This window comes from Salmo salar, chromosome 09 (genome assembly GCF_965601325.2).
Source record: "Salmo salar chromosome 09, fSalSal1, whole genome shotgun sequence".
Classification (NCBI taxonomy): Eukaryota; Metazoa; Chordata; class Actinopteri; order Salmoniformes; family Salmonidae; genus Salmo; species Salmo salar.
The window spans coordinates 9,417,069-9,436,542 of record NC_138299.1 but is presented as its reverse complement, the minus strand read 5'-3'; the positions used below and the strand labels follow the sequence as shown (position 1 = coordinate 9,436,542).

The 19,474-nt window shown below is 41.9% G+C and overlaps 1 protein-coding gene across 1 annotated transcript in view; it reads left to right on the top strand.

Annotated features, from left to right (window-relative positions):
- The window catches only part of pacrg (parkin coregulated), a 275,762-nt gene that overhangs the window by 15,155 nt on the left and 241,133 nt on the right, over positions 1-19,474 (top strand). The window lies entirely within an intron of this gene.

Below are 19,474 nucleotides of genomic sequence, written 5' to 3'. Positions count from 1 at the left end.
AACGATTGTGCTCTTTTTCGCAAATGCGCTTTTGTTAAATCATCCCCGTTTGGCGAAGTCTGCTGTCTTTGTTAGGAAGAAATAGTCTTCACAATTCGCAACAAGCCAGGCGGCCCAAACTGCTGCATATACCTTGACTCTGTTTGCAAGAGAAGTGACACATTTTCCCTAGTTAAAAGAAATTCATGTTAGCAGGCAATATTAACTAAATATGCAGGTTTAAAAATATATACTTGTGTATTGATTTTAAGAAAGACATTGATGTTTATGGTTAGGTACATGTCGGAGCAAAGACAGTCCTTTTTCGTGAATGCGCACCACATCGATTATATGCAAAGCAGGACAGGCTAGATAAACTAGTAATATCATCAACCATGTGTAGTTAACTAGTGTTTATGATTGATTGATTGTTTTTTTATAAGATAAGTTTAATGCTAGCTAGCAACTTACCTTGGCAACGTAAAGCAGGTGGTTCGAGCGTTGGGCTACTTAACATAAGGTTGCATCCCCAAGCTGACAAGGTAAAAATCTGTCGTTCTGCCCCTGAACAAGGCAGTTAACCCACCGTTCCTAGGCCGTCATTGAAAATAAGAATGTGTTCTTTAACTGACTTGCCTAGTTAAAAATATAAAAAAATCTGTGGCCAAAAATACTGATTACCGATTGTTATGAAAACTTGAAATCGACCCTAATTAATCGGTCGACCTCTAATGCAGATGGGGTCAAAAAGAGAACACATCTTCAAACTAAGGGCAACCTTAACATCCATGACAGAGAGGGAGAAGCATCCATCCATGTATACGGGTAAGAGAGTCTAGCTAGTTACATTTTCCGATATTACACTTTTCTAAGTTTGTCAGAAAGTCGTTTTCATTTCAAGTTAAAGTGTACTGTTAGCTAGCTATCTAACGTTAGCTGGTTGGCTAGCTAGCTAACGTTACGTGTATGATCTGTGTAGTAATATTATTCGTATCTCAGATCCATTTGCATTGCTAGTTATAGCCTAATGTTATCTAGCTAACATTGAACCTGGTTGGCAGATTCATGCTGGGTAGTAACTAGAGGTCGACCGATTTAATCGGAATGGCCGATTTCAAGTTTTCATAACAATCGGTAATCGGTATTTTTGGCCACCGATTTGCCTAATTTTTTTAATAAAAAAAAAAACGTTTTATTTTTTTTATTTACACCTTTATTTAACTAGGCAAGTCAGATTAAGAACACATTCTTATTTACAATGACGGCCTAGAAACGGGGGTTAACTGCCTTGTTCAGGGGGGATTCGTTTTTGCAACCTTCGGTTACCAGTCCAACGCTCTAACCACCTGCCTTACATTGCACTCCACAAGGATTAACAGGCTGACTACCTGTAACGCGAGGGCAGCAAGAAGCAAAGGTAAGTTGCTAGCTAGCATTAGACTTATAAAAAACGATCAATCTTAACATAATCACTAGTTAACTACACATGGTTGATGATATTACTAGTTTATCTAACGTGTCCTGCGTTGCATATGCGGTGCCTGTTAATTTTTATTGAATCACTGCCTACTTCGACAAACGGGTGTTGATTTAACAAGCGCATTTGCAAAAAAAGTTATGTCGTTGCACCAATGTACCTAACCATAAACATCAATGCCTAACAGGAACATTTAGACTTAGTCACCCGTTAGATAAAATACGGAACGGTTCCGTATGTCACTGAAAAAAAAAACGTTTGTTTTCGAGATGATAGTTTCCAGGTTCGACCATATTAATGACCCAAGGCTTGTATTTCTGTGTGTTTATTATATTATAATTAAGTCTATGATTTGATAGAGCAGTCTGACTGAGCGGTGGTAGGCAGCAGCAGGCTCGTAAGCATTCATTCAAACAGCCCTTCGCTGTGCTTCAAGCATTACGCTGTTTATGACTTCAACCTGGGTGGGTATAATTTGTTGAACGTTCCAACAGGAATCTATTCCAAAAACAACGCATACAAAGTTGTATAGTGGCAGAATAAGATACCGGGTAGGGAGTGGTCTATTTCATTGCGTTTTTCACTCATCACGTTTATTCCGAAAAATGTCTGTCCTCACATGTCTGTTTGCCTATGGACAAACATTAAGAATAAGCTACGTGGTGAGTTGATGCCTATTCGGCAGCTAGTTAGCTAGGTTTGTATGCGTTGTTGGTTGGCAACCTTTTACTTTACGTTTTTTGAACAGATTCCTGTTGGAACGTTCCACAAATTATACCCACCCCTTCAAGCCTATCAACTCCCAAGATTAGGCTGGTGTAACCGATGTGAAATGGCTAGCTAGTTAGCCGAGTGCACGCTAATAGCGTTTCAAACGTCACTCGCTCTGAGACTTGGAGTAGTTTTTTTCCTTCTTCTGCATGGGTAACGCTGCTTCGAGGGTGGCTGTTGTCGATGTGTTCCTGGTTTGAGCCCAGGTAGGAGCGAGGAGAGGGACGGAAGCTATACTGTTACACTGGCAATACTAAAGTGCCTATAAGAACATCCAATAGTCAAAGGTATATGAAATACAAATCGTATAGAGAGAAATAGTCCTATAATTCCTATAATAATATAATAACTACAACCTAAAAGTTCTTACCTGGGAATATTGAAGACTCATGTTAAAAGGAACCACTAGCTTTCATATGTTCCCATGTTCTGAGCAAGGCACTTAAACATTAGCTTTCTTACATGGCACATATTGCACTTTTACTTTCTTCTCCAACACTTTGTTTTGCATTATTTAAACCAAATTGAACATGTTTCATTATTTATTTGAGGCTAAATTGATTTTATTGATGTATTATATTAAGTTAAAATAAGTGTTCATTCAGTATTGTTGTAATTGGCATTATAAAAAGCATTAGAAAATAATCGGCCGAATAATCGGCATCGGCTTTTTTGGTCCTCCAATAATCGGTATCGGTATCGGCGAAAAAAACAACAAAAAAACATAATCGGTCGACCTCTAGTAGTAACGTTATGAGTTGGGATAATGGTTCATTATTTAGCAAGCTAGGTACATGTCTAAACAAAAGACTCCACTATGCAAGTAGCTATTTTAATATAATATTTACGATGTCACAGCGACAACTGTCGATAGACGTAGCTGGTAAATTCGCTCTGGCTATCTACTCTGATTTTGGAGCACTCTTGTCTGAGTGTGCCAGAGCGCAGAATAACTGATGAATTTACGAACGCTCAACACCGGTTGAATATGGCAGGTGTCTGTAAGCGTTGGCAAGAAAAGCGTTGCCAGCAGCACAGTTGCAGTCACCAACGCTCTGGATAACATAAAAACAGCCAAACCAGCTAAAATGGTCAGAGTGAAATCATTTATATCTGGAAGTAGCTAGCAAGCTAGCTTGGGTGCTTGACTGCTGTTGTTAGGTCAGAATGCTCGGATCAACCCTACTTTCTGGCCAGACGCTCTGAATTTACGAACGCCCAGAGCACAATGGCACTCCAGATTAAATTTACGAACACACCCGTAGTATAAACCAGTCTTTAGTCTTGAAATATTTTGTTGTTTAGTACATAGCTTCACATGTGAATCCTTAAAGGGATGGGTGGGGCTAAAGCTTAAAAGGGTGTGAACAATGCTGAATGGGTGTAGACAAAGAAGAGCTCTCCAGGAGGTACCAAAACATTCAAGGTCCATTTTCTCAAAAGTGAGGTTACAAGTTTATCAACTTTCAAAGCAGAATTCCTTTCCCATTGTTCCTCAACTGTATTGTATGATATACCATTTTCTGGATATACAATTTTCTAGCTCTGGGTCTCTACTTTTAATCAATGTAAAAAAACACAATTTCAAATTTTGCTACATAAGACCAAATCGAGCCGGTCAGTCACATACGTATGCTGGTCAGCAATAAATAGCAACGTGTGATTATCAGACTTTTTTTTCCTCCTCTACTGATTTGATCAAAACTCAATGGTGCAGCAGTAAATCATTGGCTTAAATATCCTATAGTCCCGTTGGATTGCCAGGTTCGCGTCTTACATCATGCTTTCATTTTTTTCCTTCAAGTTTACTCGTTTTCTAAAACTGAATCTATGGCATTATTTAGGATACTTTAGACAGAAACTTATATGATACTAAATAAAATAAATTATTTGAACAGTGCAGAAACCACATAAAACTATTTTCTAAATAGTGTGCCTGTAACGGGATTTGACCTTACACCCTCAATGTTCCAAAGTTGCCTACTCTACCTGCTATGCTACTGGTCAGGTGTATTTTTGTATACAAAATCCTAACTAGTAGTATAAATAAGTATGGTGTCTAGTAGTGGTAAGCTTTTGAAAGCAGCTTAATCGAAGAAAGCACCGGAACCACGGCAAAATCAGTAGGATCTTGCACTTTGGAACAAACGGTTTGAAAAAGCAGGTGATTAAACAAAACTTTTGACGTTATTGATGACGTACTTCTGTTAAAGTGATACACGCATTGACACACTGCTTTGAAGTTAGCTGCTTACGATTTCAAAGCATGCCTCGAAGCTCCAGTATCAAATGTTACATCACGAGTGCCACTGACTCACCCAATGATGCAGAGAGCATGATTTTGCGTAGCTTAGGCTTCTCACTGTACCGGTGATGGTCTCAAGATAGGCCTGAGCTACTTTAAAAAACAGTGCTGTTCGTCTGAGTTTTTTTGTTGCTTCTACTGACAAATTACTCTTCTCAGCAGTAGGCTTTTGCTTTCCAAATGTTTTTCCCGCGATTGTATTTTGGAACTTGCAAAAGGCCTTTAACTATTCACTGACAGCGCGAAGAGAAATAGAATCCATAGAACAAAAGTGCCCATTCAAGCCAGGACTGACAGCCATTTTGAGCATACCCATGAGTTTACCAGTCAAATTACCAGGGTGAGGTTCCAAAACCCTTCCCAGCTAGCACATTTGGTTCCTTGGAAGTTGTGGGAAGCCATTTTTAAACGTTCTGAGAACGGAAGTGAACATTTTGCCTGTTTTGGGAATGTTCATTTTTAGGTTGCAGGGAGGTTCTGATTATGTTTTTCTTTGGTTCCCTGAAAGTTTTATTAACGTTCTGAGCACAGAAATTATAGGTTATTTGAAGGTAATTAAATAATGTTCTGAGAACATAAGACTTTTTATAAAACTAGCTTAGGTTAACTGTTTTGAACTCCAAGCACAGATAGGACATGTCGTGACGTGACTACCGTTAATGTTATTAATTATTAAGTGATCAATTAACTCATTAGTACCTTGGGGCACCACGGCAAAAATTATTTAACTAGTTACTATCTCCCGAATTAAACTCTCATATCTGTAGATAAGTCACTTATTAATGTATTATTACCTCATATCAGTCTCATTTTGAATGTCGTTGACCTTGGAAATCTGCACGAACCCTAGTCTAAATGTTGAATCAGTGATAAACAAATTGGCTTAATTATTTATTTACTAACTAACTAAATAATCACACAGAATTACATAAGCACACACACAGTACAAATGATTGATTACTAACATAACGCAATGAAAAGTCCCTAGTGGACTAAGCCGATATGACCGTTTGGTTACACAATGGGAAGGGAGGGGCAAGATAAAGAGAGCGGGAGAGACAAAGAGAGTGGGCTGATACATACATGTGGAAGCCATGCTCATAAGAATGAATACTTTGCACATGAACAACCGCTCATTCGAAAATAATTTCAATGTATATATTTACGCTTGTATGTCTTTGTCGTCTCTCTGTTGAAATCACCCGGTCCGTCTATGTGGAGTAGTTCGACAGAAGTCTCTGGTTTGTCCACCAGAGGTCACAATGTCCTTTGTAGATGTAGTTAGAATGGATCCATCAGAGGTGTATCACGCGGTGGGGATAGGGAAATGTTCTTCTTTTCTAGTCTTCGGTTGAGTTTCCTGGACTATTTTACATATACAGCTGCAGACTGTGAATGTGTAGTCTTTATCTTCTTCACTCGTCAAAAGTTTCAAAGTGTGGATGGTCCTCACGTTTTCTGGTCTGATCTGTTAATTCTTCAGGGTACAGCTAGGACCACTTTACACATCGGCAGCAACCCGGCATGTTTTTTTTTTTTACCCCTTTTTTCTCCCCAATTTCATGGTATCCAATTGGTAGTTAGTCTTGTCTCATCGCTGCAACTCCCGTACAGACTCGGGAGAGGCGAAGGTCGAGAGCCATGCGTCCTCCGAAACAAAACCCAACCAAGCCGCACTGCTTTTTTGGCACAATGCCCACCCAACCCGGAAGCCAGCCGCACCAATGTGTCGGAGGAAACACCGTACACCTGGCCAGTGTGCACTGCACCCGGCCCGCCACAGGAGTTACTAGTGCGCGATGAGACAAGGATATCCCTGCCGGCCAAACCCGGACAACGCTGGGCCAAATGTGCTCTGCCCCAAATTGGCTTAATCATTTATTTACTAACTAAATAACCACACAGAATTACATAAACACACACACAGTACAGATTATCCTGGTCATTGCCAGCTGCGACAGAGCCTGGACTCAAACCCAGAGTCTCTGGTGGCACAGCTAGCACTGCAATGCAGTGCCTTAGACCACTGCACCACCCGGGAGGCCCTCAACCCAGGATGTTTTGGTCTCCTTTTCATAGGTTCCCACCATTTTGTAACGTTCAGCTCACGCTGTCTGTCACACTGGTCTGGTAGAGTCTAACCATTTGTGACGTCCGGCTTACACGGTCCGCCTGCTTGGTCTAATGTAAATTTCGTATCCATTTTAAGCACTCTGGTGAAAGCGGGCGTTTTATTACGCCGGCAAAATGTCTGTGCTCACGTGGGCGTGGTTACTGACTGGATACATTTTCTAATGTCCAATCTTTTGATGTTAGAGCCTCTTTCTACACACAAAGGAATTGTAACTCAATACTGCAGAGCAGAAGGGAAAGTTTCTGCAAGGTATTTACGATCCGGTTGTTAACCTGTCTGGCAAGCGTCCCACGTCGCGCGAAATACAAAACGTCATAAATGCTATAACTTCAATTTCTCAAACATATAACTATTTTACACCATTTTATAGATACACCTCTCCTGAATCGAACCACGTTGTCCGATTTCAAAAAGGCTTTACAGCAAAAGCAAAACATTAGATTATGTTAGGAGAGTACCCTGCCCCAAAAAATCACACTGCCATTTTCAAAGCAACTAGCATGCATCAGAAATACCCAAAACACAGCTAAATGCAGCACTAACCTTGGACAATCTTCATCAGATGACACTCCTAGGACATCATGTTACACAATACATGCATTTTTTGTTCGATAAAGTTCATATTTATATATAAAAACAGCATTTTACATCGGCGCGTGACGTTCAGAAAATATTTTCCCTCAAATGCTTCCGGTGAATCAGCGCTACAATTTACAAAATTACTATTCGAAAACATTGTTAAAATGTAATATTGTCATTCAAAGAATTATAGATTAACATCTCGTGAATGCAACCGCATTGCCAGATTTAAAAATAACTTTACTGGGAAATCACACTTTGCAATAAACGAGGTGGTATGCTCAGAAAAATAGGCTAGGCGATACATGTTAGCGCCATCTTGGAACCATCTAAAATCAAATATACTATTGTAAATATTCCCTTACCTTTGATTATCTTCATCAGAAGGCACTTCCAGGGATCCCAGGTCCACAACAAATGTAGTTTTGTTCGAAAAAGTTAATAATTTATGTCTCAATAGTTCCTTCTTGTTAGCGCGTTCCGAAGGCTACTCATAATGTACTGAAGCGCGCGGGACTTGTCGTCACGAATGTGCAAAAAATATATATTTACGTTCGTTCAAGCATGTCAAACGTTGTATAACATAAATCTTTAGGGCCTTTTTCAACCAGAGCTTCAATAATATTCAAGGCGGACGATTGCATTGTCTTACTAAACGTTTCGGAAAACAAAATGGTTCCCATGGGCGCCCGCGTCATAGTAGTAATGGCCCTCCTCCTGTGACCAACTTCCCAAGCCTCTCTTTGGGTCAGTTTCTACCATAGAAGACTCAAACCACTTTGTAAAGACTGTTGACATCTAGTGGAAGTCTTAGGATAGTGCTAAATGATTAATAAGTCCCTGTGTGTTTCAATGGCAAAGGTTTGAAGTGATTCCACACATCAGATTTCCATTTCCTGTTAGGATTTGTCTCAGGGTTTTGACTGCCATATGAGTTCTGTTATACTCACAGACACCATTCAAACAGTTTTAGAAACTTTCGAGTGTTTTCTATCAAAATCTACTAATTATATGCATTTTCTAGTTACTGGGCAGGAGTAGTAACCAGATTAAATCGGGTATGTTTTTTATCCGGCCGTGCAAATACTGCCCCCTATCCCCAACAGGTTAACCTCTCTGGGCTAGGCGGGACGAATTCGTCCCACCTACGCAACAGCCAGTTGAATCCCGTGGCGCGATTTTCAAATACCTTAGAAATGCTATTACTTCAATTTCTCAAACATATGACTATTTTACAGCATTTTAAAGACAAGACTCTCCTTTATCTAACCACACTGTCCGATTTCAAAAAGGCTTTACAACGAAAGCAAAACATTAGATTATGTCAGCAGAGTACCCAGCCAGAAATAATCAGACACCCATTTTTCAAGCTAGCATATAATGTCACAAAAACCCAGAAGACAGCTAAATGCAGCACTAACCTTTGATGATCTTCATCAGATGACACACCTAGGACATTATGTTATACAATACATGCATGTTTTGTTCAATCAAGTTCATATTTATATCAAAAACCAGCTTTTTACATTAGCATGTGACGTTCAGAACTAGCATACCCCCCGCAAACTTCCGGGGAATTTACTAACAATTTACTAAATTACTCACGATAAACGTTCACAAAAAACATAACAATTATTTTAAGAATTATAGATACAGAACTCCTTTGTGCAATCGAGGTGTCCGATTTTAAAATAGCTTTTCGGTGAAAGCACATTTTGCAATATTCTCAGTAGATAGCCCAGCCATCACGGCTAGCCATTTAGACACCCACCAAGTTTAGCCCTGACCAAAGTCAGATTTACTATTACAAAAGTTTGATTTCCTTTGTTGTCTTCGTCAGAATGCACTCCCAGGACTGCTACTTCAATAACAAATGTTGGTTTGGTCCAAAATAATCCATCGTTATATCCAAATAGCGGCGTTTTGTTCGTGCGTTCCAGACACTATCCGAAATGGTAAATCAGGGTCGCGAGCATGGCGCAATTCGTGACCAAAAAATTCTAAATATTCCATTACCGTACTTCGAAGCATGTCAACCGCTGTTTAAAATAAATTTTTATGCAATTTTTTTCGTAAAAAAGCGATAATATTCCGACCGGGAATCTCCGTTTAGGTAAACAGAGGAAAGAAAACAAAGCATTCGGTCGACGCGGGCACGCGCCTGAGTCTCACAGTACTGTAACCAGCCACTACCCAAACGCGCTACTGTTTTTCAGCCAGAGCCTGCAAAGCCACGATTCAGCTTTTTGCCGCCTTCTGAGAGCCCATGTGAGCCGTAGGAAGTGTCACGTAACAGCAGAGATCCTTTGTTTTGGATAGAGATGGCAAAGAAGGCCAAGAAATGGTCAGACAGGGTACTTCCTGTACAGAATCTTCTCAGGTTTTTACCTGCCATTTGAGTTCTGTTATACTCACAGACACCATTCAAACAATTTTAGAAACGTCAGAGTGTTTTCTATCCAAAGCCAATAATTATATGCATATTCTAGTTACTGGGCAGGAGTAGTAACTAGATTAAATCGGGTACGTTTTTTATCCAGCCGTGTCAATACTGCCCCCTAGCCCTAACAGGTTAACACTTTTTTGGTTACTACATGGTTCCATATGTGTTATTTAATAGTTTTGATGTCTTCACTGTTATTCTACTATGTAGAAAATAGTAAAAATAAAGAAAAACCCTTAAATGAGTAGGTGTTCTAAAACAGATAGCCAGACCCTCTCTCCTACAAGAGTTTTATGACTTAAACAAATCAAAAATATATTTGAGATTCTTCAAATAGCCACCCTTTGCCTTGATGACAACTTTGCAAACTCTTGGCATTCTCTCAACCAGCTTCATGAGGAAGTCACCTGGGATGCATTTCAATTAACAGGTGTGCCTTCTTAAAAGTTAATTTGTGAAATGTCTTTCCTTAATGCGTTTGAGCCAATCAGTTGTGTTGTGGAAAGGCGGGGGGTATACAGAAGATAGCCCTATTTGGTAGAAGACCAAGTCCATATTATGGCAAGAACAGCTCAAATAAGCAAAGAGAAACAACAGTCCATCATTACTTTAAGACATGAAGGTCAGTCAATCTGGAAAATTTCAAGAACTTTGAAAGCTTCTTCAAGTGTAGTCGCAAAAACCATCAAGCGCTATGATGAAACTGGCTCTTTATGAGGACTGCCACAGAAATGGAAGATCCAGAGTTACATCTGCTGCAGAGTATAAGTTCATTAGAGTTACCAGCCTCAGATATTGCAGCCTCAATAAATGCTTCACAGAGTTCAAGTAACAGACACATCTCAACATCAACTGTTCAGAGGAGACTGTGTGAATCAGACCTTCATGGTCAAATTGCTGCCAAGAAACCACTACTAAATGGCACCAATAATAATAAGATACTTGCTTGTGCCAAGAAACACAAGCAATGGACATTAGACCGGTGGAAATTTGTCCTTTGGGCTGGAGTCCAAATTGGAGATTTTTGGTTCCAACCGCCGTGTCTTTGTGAGCCGTGTGAACGGATGACCTCCGCATGTGTATTTCCCACCATAAAGCATTGAGGAGGAGGTGTTATGGTGTGGGGATGCTTTGCTGGTGACACTGTTAGTGATTTGTTTAGAAATCAAGGCACACTTAACCAGCATGGCAAGCTACCACAGCATTCAGCAGCGATACACAATCCCATCCGGTTTGGGCTTAGTGGGACTATCATTTGTTTTTCAACAGGACAATGACCCAACACACCTCCAGGCTGTGTAAGAGCTATTTGACCAAGAAGGAGAGTGATGGAGGGCTGCATCAGATGACCTGGCCTCCACAATCACCCTGTCACGTTTTTTTAAAGGAGTGGACCAAGGCGCAGCGTGTATATCGTTCCACATTTTATTATAACAGTGAAACTATGCAAGACATATAAATAAACTAATAAACAACAAACCGTGATGAAGAGGTGCAACATACACTAACTCAAAACAATCTCCCACAAACCCAGGTGGGAAAAACAACCACTTAAATATGATCCCCAATTAGAGTCAACGATGACCAGCTGCCTCTAATTGGAGATCATCCCCCCAAAAAACAACATAGAAAAACAGAAACTAGAACCACCCAACATAGAAAATACAAACTAGACAAAACCCCCTGTCACACCCTGACCTACTCTACCATAGAAAATAAAAGCTTTCTATGGTCAGGATGTGACAGTACCCCCCCCAAAGGTGCGGACTCCAAACGCAAACCTGAAAAAAAAGGGAGGGTTAGGGTGGGTGACTAATGTTGGTGGCCGCTCTGGTGCAGGATGAAGAACCTTCTCATCCCGCGGATCCTCCTGCATCGGAGGCGGTTCTGGTGCGGGACGAAGAACCCTCTCATCCTGCTTATCCACCAGCATAGGAGGTGGCTCCGGTTCGGGGCGTAGCCCCCGCTCCGCCAGCTGATCCCTCCGCTTTCGTGTCACCGGACCGTGGATCATCGCCTGCGGCTCTGGACTGCGGATCATCGCCGGCAGCTCTGGACTGCGGATCATCGCCAGAGGCTCCGGACTGCAGACCGCCACTAGAGACTCCGGACCGTCTCTGAGGACTCCGGACTGCGGACCGTCGCTGAAGACTCCGGACTGAGGGCTGTCGCTGGAGGCTCCGGACTGAGGGCCGTCGCTGGAGGCTCCGGACTGTGGGCCGTCGCTGGAGGCTCCGGACTGTGGGCCCGGACTGTGGGCCGTCTCAGGAGGTTCCGGACTGTGGGCCATATCAGGAGGTTCCGGACTGTAAAACGTCGCCGGAAGCTCTGGACTGGGAACTGTCGCCGGAAGCTCTGGGTTGGGAACTGTCGCCGGAAGCTCTGGGCTGGGAACTGTCGCCGGAAGCTCTGGACTGGGAACTGTCGCCGGAAGCTCTGGACTGGGAACTGTCGCCGGAAGCTCTGGACTGGGAATGCGCACTGGAGGCCTGATGCATGGGGCTGGCACAGGTGGCGCCAGACTGGTAACACGGACCTCAGGGCGAGGAAACCTGCAGAAAACGTTATGCCGAAGTACTGAAATTTCGACAGAAAAATGTTGTTTCTCAACGTTCACTGAATGTTCTGAGAACATGACTTTAAAAATAACCATCAAGAAACCTGCAGAAAACATTATGCTGAAGTACTGAAATTTCCACAGAACGTTGTTTCTTAACATTCTCTGAACAATTTTAAGCCATTACTTTAAATAGAACCATGAGGAAACCAGTAGGAAACGTTATGGGAAGGTTGCATTCAATATAACCATAGGACAACCACGCTCTCACCAAGCTCTAAGAAACATGGTTCTCAGAACATTATGTGCTAGCTGTGTTCTATTGGTTATATTTCTATGGCTGCAACACAAGAAGGTGTTTGATATTTGGCGTGTGTGCTGCCCAAGTTCAGTGTTCAGACATGAGTAATTATATAATTTTGGAAACATTATTTCACTTTCTACTTCCAGCAGCTATGATTACACCTAGAAAGAAAAAAACACTTCTGTTTTCTCAACTTGCCATTGGCTCAACCATTGGGTCAATTTACCCTGTGGCCATTGGCTCAACTTAACCCAAGGCAAACATTTTGACTATATTAGACACTACAAGGATGCACTTTCATGCTAGGTTTAGGGCCTCATATTGAAGCTTATAGAGACCCCAACTGATGTATAGAACATTCTCAAAATTATCTACTTTGGTTTACATACAAGCATCATGAAACCTCTAACAAAATAAATTCATTTGACTTAGTGAAAATCTTTTTTTTTTTTTATCTGAACATTCTTACCAGTTTTTTCATGTGGTTTCTTCCTTCACAGTCTCCATGAAGTTATTACCTCTTCCTAAGTATTTGGCCAAATGTTTAATTTTGTGTATGGTTTCCTAGAAACAAAGGAGTCTCAACTTACCCCTTTTGCTCAACTTACCCCACTCTCCCCTATTGTAGCCTACATTGGGATCAGAAGCTCAATAAAATATGAATACTACTGTATTTAAAAAAATATATTCTACTCTGCCACAAAAAAATATGCTGGTTCAGTTTGATCACACAGAAGTTGCTCAAACCTTTGTTGTCAGTCTCAGGCTGGTTGGCGGTGAGTACATTCAGAAGCTGTTTCATACATAATAAACAAGGCCATTCTCAGATGGCTCACATATTACTCTGAGATGTTTTTAATATAAAAGGAGAAACCAAGTTTGTTTTTCCACTACAACAACATAGTGTCACTGTCTGAAGGCTGCACCTGGAGCTCTTTGTCTGTCCTATTGCTTCAATGGTATTCAGCAAGGCTACACTTCCTTTTTCTCCCTGGCAATTATTCTCAAACCACTGCTTTTCATTACTGTGATTCCTTAGTAGGCCTATGGAATAAATGTAGGCAACAAGGGCACCGCTTGAGTCAGTGACAATGTGCCTGTGAGATAGAGAATCTGACTAGTAGTCGATGTGTCTTCGCAAGCAGTTGAAGTAAACTTGAAAAACAATCTAGCTTGTGAACAAAACAATGTCTCAATTTAGTAGACTGAGTAAATTAGACCAACTTTTATGTCTGTGCGCAGCACTTTTAAAATGAATCTTCAGCACTTCAATCACAGGGCGCACAGTTCCCCAGCCAGGCAGTGTTGATGCGCATCACACGAAGTAGAATAAATATTATAGGATTTGTAGTTCTTTGTGTGATTAGCAACCAGGTATAAAACAAAATGACAGAAACACTTTGAAAACAGCTACTACAACATTTATTTAGCTATAAATGTGCTCATACTTGGCTTCTAACTCTATTTTCATTCACAAATGCGAGTGAAATGCTTCCACTGTGGTTCCCTAACCACCCGTCAAAGTGGCTGGTGAAATAGACATCTTACCCATCAATGCCAAAGTCTACCTGAATTTGTCGGGTGTGTATTTTAGGCCCTGATCAGAGCCATAATTGATTTCCTCCCTCGCTGTAGGTCATAAACAAATCTCCCCTCAAGAACCCTCAGGAAGTCCCATTTCAAACCCTTAAATATTAAATATCTCTCAAGAGTAAGTTATCAGCTGCTGGAGGGTATGTTGGTATGTTGCTACTGCTCTTTTCCCTGTTGGTCACTGACATATCGCTCCACCAGAGAGAGAGCTGCACAGAAAGAGCAGTGATTTGTAAATAAAGGCAATGCCATTTGGAGCCTTAAAAGGGAATGGGCTTGGAACATAGGCTTATTATAAAGTAAAGTATTTGTGGCCATAGAAACTGAATCAATACCCACTGTCCCTTTTCTCTGTGATTCATTCTTGGGTATGGGTGACCAAGACCCCCCTCCCTAAAACACACACACACACACACACACACACAGGCCTGTAAGCAGATAAATACGCCTCAAAAGATCAACGCCCCTTGTAGCACATTTCACCTGAGTGATCAAGTCAATATCTGAGCCCTGGATTCACTCCTTAGAGCTACATGTGTTTCTCTGACCTTTTGTATGGCATGGGCCTGTAGATTGCTGTGGTGAGCACTGATAGAGTGCTGTACAGACCTCATTTACCGCTTCGCATCCAGGATTAGCATTGAGCTGCCTGCCCGACCAGACAGTCCGCTTTGCTCCCTCCTGGGAAAAGAGATGGAGACTCGACAGTACTGACGTGACCTCCATTTCTCATTCCTCCCCCATATCATCATTACTCTCTTAAGCAGGTGCCTCTCTGATGTCTAGGCTACTCTTCCTCTCTCTAGTCGTCCCTCTCTATTTTTCCTCCCTCCATCTCTCTCACTCTCTCTTCTTGTCGCTCCAAACACATTTCCCTGACAAGGGAGCTCATAATTTGCTCTGCGTGATAAATAAATAGGTCTATCCTGTGTGGGTGGTGGCGATGGGGGGTTGGAGTGCGGGAAGCCGAGCGAGCCCGATGGATGTCATGGTCCTCACTCTGGGCCCCCGTCCGCCACTCGGTTCCGATCCATCATCCCCGCCGCGCCACTCCGCTAACGTCTCCTGAGCCGCTGGAGCAATGGCTGCCACCAGGCTGTGATATGGAGCGCAGTCTAATGCTGCATCCCTCCGGCATCTCTCTCCCCCCTCGGCCAGACTCACCTCATCTTATTAACTCTTGAAATCCATTCTGGTAACTGCCTGTCAATCAATCAATCAATCAAATGTATTGCCCTTGCGTTAACGGTTGCATCTGAAGCTGGGCTTTCAACACGGCTATCCTCACCATAAGGCGATAGTTCTCCTGTATATTATGAGTACAACGACTGCAATTAAATGGCATAGTGTTAATGTTACTACTTAGCTTTTTTGGCTGGTGGAGGTCCTGTAGAACCATGTCCAGATAAAGTGTCCGCTGTGAAAAAGTTTAATAAAAAAGGTAGAGGGATGAAAAAATGAAAGTTTGGCAGGTAGCCAAGTAGCAACAAACAGCACAGCAGCATGGAGACAAGTCCGGAAGTTGTGACTTTGTGGCTGTGGTAACTGATGTTTGACGGAGAACTGGGTCATGGTAAGTAACGTGTTATTGGCAATTGGTGCCGGAGGCCTGCGTCCTCAGACTAGTGCACAGGCTAGATCAATCACTGGGACAGAAGGTCCTTGGCCGGACACCGGCTGACTTAAAAATGTTATCGCTTGCATTATTCTGCTAACATTTCTCTTCATGTTAGCCTCCTTCTCAAATTTGAAAAAGCAACATTAAACCATGAATTCGTTAAAAAAACATTTGCTAGACTATCTCGACGCACACATACAGCAGTATACACACACACTCCCTTTTAGGCCTCCATGATTTGGCTGTATTTTTTCCTCAGTGCTTTGTAGCTCTAATGGACTTAATCACCAATCGCTCCTTTCACATGTAATAGGCATTTAAAGATTAATGGATAGCTTGGCTTCTGAAGTATGAGATTGCTGAAATCGCCTTCACCTTTTTCTCCGGTGCACAAAGACTGTCTGGCAGCTGCAGCCGGTAGTGGTAAATGTTTGCCATAGCCATTCCATATGACCTGATGAGGAACTATAGTCATTGCTATTGTGTTAACGTTTTTTGGAGCTTGGTCTCGGTTCACAATTATGATTGCCCCATTTGTTATCCTCCTTGAAGACCTGCTTGAATTTTTATTAGGTGGCTTTAATAGAGGACGTTTATTGCCGCTGCAAAACATAATTTCTCCTTGGAAGTTAATTATCTTATAAGGAAATACAGAGGACATCTATAAACAATATCCGGTCAACAAAGCCAGGTAGAGACTGTAGGCCTATCACTTTCACAGAATGTCCCTCCATTTCAAGAACCATTCTCCATTAACAATGAGCGTGCAGTGTAAAAGATGAAGAATGTGAATAGGCTTGTTGTAACAGATTATTTCCTCTCTTCCCGTAGTGGTGTCACTGAGGCTAAGTAGTATGATGAGTCAGGTTGTCTGAATTGAGTGGTCCTTGTAAGCTGAATACTCTGCTAATAATAGCATACAATGCAATTAGGCTAGTTTATTCAACAATTAAATCAAGGAGTTGATGTTATGTTGTGTGTTGAATATCTGCGATTTAGCCTATCCTCTTTTGACATTATTTACATAGCCTTATATGTTGGATGTCCAACTCTACAACATCGTACAATGTTTATTCAAGATGTATTTTTTTTAAGATTTAGGCTACTTCATCAAAATAAATATTTCTGGCAAAGTTAGAATCACATAATATATCCTAGCCTGAGGCCTAGAGATTGTTTGATTGTTGTATTCCGAGCAAATAGCTGGAAAAGATGATATCTCTTTGTCAATGATGGTTAGTGAAACGGAATCGATAAACCTGTGTCCATCATGAGATAACATGACTTATTTAAACCTGTTGGGCTTAGTATTGGGAGAACATCAAAATGACTTATTACTTGGTCACTCGATTATCTGTCAGTTACCAGACACTGCAAAGTGTCCACACTTCTCTGTTTTCCTGAAGGAAAGAAGAAAAAGGTTGAAATCAAAATGAAATGTGACACTGTAATGCATCTTGTCTGGATAAAGAAAAGTAAATCATTGAATGCATCAATTGGATTTCAATGGATATCGGTTGAGCATTCAAAAGAACACTCGGTACAAATCAACCATCCCCCCCTCATCTCAACTCCCATAAGAATCACTGCCCTTGCTAGAGGAGAAGCAGCCCACCTCAGCAATCTAATCTAAGGCATGTGTCATGCACTGCACTCTCAGGGCATGCGTGGCAGATTGCATACTGAATACATCAACATAATGAAATCCAGGGATAGAAAATCAATGTATCTGACAATGTTGTCACAATCCAATATGGCCAATGAAGGCATTTGTTCATCAAGCTGTTTTGAACATCTTTAAAAAAAATCGCAAAGCAATAATGTTGATCTGACCTTTTGAATTTAGCTGACTCGCATTAGCCTAAAATGAATTGTCCCTAATCCCTCAAAGACAGGAGCAAATATATTATATTGAAAGCAATCGTTGTTTTACAGCTTTGTTGATTACTTTTGTGCTTCACAAGGAAAGCAAAGCTGTCTCTTTCGTTTGTATTGTTTTGTTTTATGATTTGCAGGTGACATGCACCCCAAGTAAAATATACTTGAAAGCCTCCATGAGCTTGCATGAGCTCTACTGCAATTCCACAGAGGATTATGCTGTTAACTGCCTGCCTGACATCCAGCTGAGTCAAAGTGCTCCAAGTCAAAGTTACGCTTGCAACTGACAGGGAACTGAAGGCACCGAAGGCAGGGAAACAGACAGATGTACCCAGGCACTATCAAGAAGATCCCTGTCACATCCACTCTGCTTCAGCCACCAACTCTCATTGTCGGGGAAACACCAAACAAATTCCACTAACGAGAGTTTGATCAGTGCACGGCAGGAGGACGGTCGACCCGCTCATGACACCTGTTCTCACTCTCAGGATGGAGAAGAACAAAGTGAATGGAAGGAGAGACGGCGGGAAAGCAATATAACCTTTGGCCTCTTCCCCAAAACACACTTGGGCTTGTCGGTCCAACTCTGGATGTCTTTTTGAAGGCCATCTTCCTTTGACTTCAGCTTATAGCCTAACAGTTCAACACTGTGACTTAACTTTCCACTTCTTATTCCGACACCATTGCTTGGCAATTTCTAGTGTACGTTTTTGGCCTCTTTTATAATCGTCTGCTGATGTGTTGGCCTACTATGCCAAAGAGTGTGACAGCCAGGGTAATAGTGGGCTGGACATTAGGCGCCTGCAAGGTGCTGAGGTCTGCTATTCCGGCACAGTAAATTACCTCAGATTCGTCTTAGCACTTGTAAGGCCAAGATTGTTTTACGGTAGCACAACAGCTAGAGAAGTGGAGAGAAAAAACTGTGCAACGTTTGCCTCGATACCAGCTCTGAACTCTTGAGTGACATAGAAATTGAAGCCACAGGGGAGACTGACACTGCTAATTCTTTGAGCGTGATTGATGTCTGTTAGCAGGGATTTGGGATTGAAGATGTGGCCCAGGAGGCCTTGTGTACAATATAATAGCAGAGACACCTGTTTCATTGTTGTAGCGTCGTCTGCACTCTGAACGCAGCACCACCACAGAAAGGGGATGGGGGGCTGCCGAACAACCTCCCCCAACCTCCACAGGAATCAGATGACTTTCAGCAGCGTACGCCTCTTTCCCGCCTCGTGTGAATAAATCAGTGCAGAGCAGGGGGAGGTCGGCCCGAAAGAGCCTGTTCTGCCTCGGCCTGATTTGTTTGTTGATCCTGCGTTTGCCTCCCGCAGCTAGCATCCTGAAACCAGCATACCTGAAAGACCTGAAGCTCCATTTGAGATATGAGCTGAGGAGAAGTTGCCTGTTTTGAAGGAATTGAGGGGAGGAAAGTGTTTTCTTCTTTTGCTCAGAGGCTCACTTTTGCTAATCCAGAGACTGGACTATCATTCAAGGCATTATCCCTGCGGGGAGACTCAGTGGCTGACCTAATTTTCATGGATCTCGCTGCTGGTTGTTGCAGCTCCAGTTACAAGCCCTCTTTCAGATTTGTTGAGCATTCAACTTTTAGGACATTAAGCAAAATTTCATATTCAATCTTTTGGGTTTAGCTTAAAGCAGTCCATAGAGACGGCTATGTAAAGGGTAACATCCTAGTTAATATATTTAAAGGTCACGCTCCCGACAATGCAGTGTATCTCTGTACATACTGTGTCTCTTCTGTTAGCAGATCTCCCCAGCCTCATCCTTTGATGAATGGCTTGCTTTTGATTCAATTCTCTAGCTGGACTAATATTA